Here is a 2431-nt window from a genome sequence, read left to right as displayed (position 1 = left end):
AAATACATTTACCTACACAATGATGTTATACTCATAATTATTTAATTCTTAACCCTCATTTACAAAGATTTAATACAATGTCTTCATGTTTAAGTTATACCGTTTTTGTGTTTTTTTTGTATGACAAGATCTGAATAGGGAGGAACACTTTGTAAAAAGATAATTGACAAGCAAAGGAAGCAGAACAGAGTCCCAGGGAAAGTAACTCAAAGCAGACCAATAAAAGGAAGGGACAGGGCCTGAAGGTATCCTGCTCTGATGGAATTTTATTTTAAGTCAATTGAAAAGCAATGGAGGGATTTAAACTGGAGAGTAAGTGATTGGATTATGGTTTGAAAATGTAATCCTGCCTTTTATGTGGACAAAGGGTTTTAGGAAAGCAAAGGGACCAGTTAAGCAGTCCAGTTAAGCAGTCCAGTTAAGCAGTCCAGGAGCCTGGAGATGAGGGCACTTAGACTATTTTGGGAGCCAGGGAGATGGATAGAAGGGGATGGATCCAGGATGTAAGTGCTGTTGGAACATTCCTGAAGGGCAGGGGAAGAGGAAAATGATTTGTCAAGGATTTTGCCTTGTAGCACAGGTTCAATGGTTGTGTGTTTTTCAGATGGGGAAGATTGGGGAAGGAAGTCTAAGGAGGGCTGCTTTTGCAAATGTAAAGTTTAAGATAACTAGTGAAATTAATGCCTTGTGCTTCCTTCACAGCACATAGACTAAAATTGGAGCAATACAGGGAAGGTTAGCATGGCCCCTGCTCAAGAATGATATAGAAATTTGTGAAGTGTTCTAAATATTTTTACATTTAAAAAAAAAGTAATGCCTTTCAAAGATGAATTGAGAAAAGATCAGTATCTGAAGTGATTACAGGTTGCAGCTCTAAAATTGCCTTAAACTAACATTCCCTAAAGGTTGTGATAACTGGGTCTGTACAAAGAAACGTATAAAGTAAGTTGTTTTGACTGTTTTCAAAGTGTGTGGATTACAGGTAATTTCACTTTAAAATGGTGATATGATCTGTCTAGAGTAATTTGTTTGGCTAGTTAGTGAAGGATGGCCAGAGCCCCTGAGTTCACTGGGTTTTGCTTTCCCAGCTATAATTCACATTTTTTCCTTATCTTTTTCTTTTTTTTCCTATTTGGTTTTGATATAAAAAGTTAAAAGTTTGTTTAGTCCAATTTATACTGTTTTCTTTATGATTTTAGTTTTTTGTTTTGTTTTGTTTTGCCCCTTGAACTAAAAAATGTAATGCCCAGGATAAATTTTTAAAGATAATATATTTTTCTCCCTGATTTTAGAAGTGGGAAAAAAATCATCTCAGTTTCTTTTTTTCCCCCAAATAGTACATGGTTTTGGCACCATCTCTGGAATAAATATTCATTTCTCTACTTATTTGAAATTCCATCATCATACTCACAATTTCTGGGTATGCTTCTGGACTTCCCATTTTGTTTCATTCATCATTATACCTGTTCTTATGCCAGTAACACCCAGTGCAGTTATTGTAGGTTAAATGATATTTTAATATCTGGTAGAGAAGTTTCCTTTTGAATTCTTCTGTTTCAAACATTTCTTGGCTACACTTACCTTTTCTCACTGGGAGAGTTTGGATGCTATTTAGATCCCCCTTTTTTAAAATCAATGGCTTAATTTTTAAGAAATAGCTTTTTAATCCATTTTTATGCCCAAGACATGGAGATAATCCAACACCTTTAATTCATCCTGTTTTGTATCTTGGAAGCTGGCTAATAAGATAGGGAATCAATAGATGAATCTGGAACCCAGCAAAGAGTCCTCGTAGACATCAATATATCCAAGATGGCTACTGGAAGACACCCCCACAGGATTCTACCATTCAGAACTATATTTCCTCAGGAAGCCAGGAGAATCCCCAGATATTCCCAGGAGGACCCAACTTTATAATTGGGTCCTCCTGGGGGATTGATGGGTGGGGTAATTAATCAAAATAGTAAACAGCTGGAACACCTGCCCTGCCATTAGCAATGGGGCAGAATAATTAATGTTTTAAAAAGCAAGCATCAAGCTCTTTTGCTCTTGCCTTCACCCTGTCTCAGGTGCAGCCTTGCCCTAATCCTGTCCTCCCACTTAGATCAACATGAAGTAAAATCTGGGCATTTATATTCTATTATGGCCAATTGTAGTCTGTAAATCAGTCCTCTTTATCACTTTTCAGCCACTTCCTCTCTACCTGGGACCCATGATCTCCCATTTCTCTTCCATCTCTACCTTAATAAATTACTGGCATAACGTACCTGATGTGCTCTTGAAAATCATTTCTGCAGCATAGTCAAGAACTTAGCCAAATCCAGTTACGTATTTGGCAAGCCACAGCTAAGAGGTTATTGGTGAGTGAAACTATGGCCTACACCCTGTTTAATGCCTTCCTATGGGTCTCCATTTTAAACAGGTTCACCTA

At 37.3% G+C, this 2431-nt stretch overlaps 1 non-coding gene across 1 annotated transcript; it reads left to right on the top strand.

The window, feature by feature from the left end:
* Positions 1 to 687: 687 nt before the first annotated feature.
* LOC111762642 (U6 spliceosomal RNA) lies at positions 688 to 793 on the top strand. Its single transcript, XR_002795713.1, has one exon. It is a non-coding gene; the product is annotated as a U6 spliceosomal RNA (small nuclear RNA).
* The last annotated feature ends 1638 nt before the right edge of the window (positions 794 to 2431 follow it).

Source organism: Dasypus novemcinctus, chromosome 19, assembly GCF_030445035.2.
Source record: "Dasypus novemcinctus isolate mDasNov1 chromosome 19, mDasNov1.1.hap2, whole genome shotgun sequence".
NCBI lineage: Eukaryota > Metazoa > Chordata > Mammalia > Cingulata > Dasypodidae > Dasypus > Dasypus novemcinctus.
Note: the sequence above shows the minus strand (reverse complement) of the source record. Positions and strands in the feature narration are given on the sequence as shown.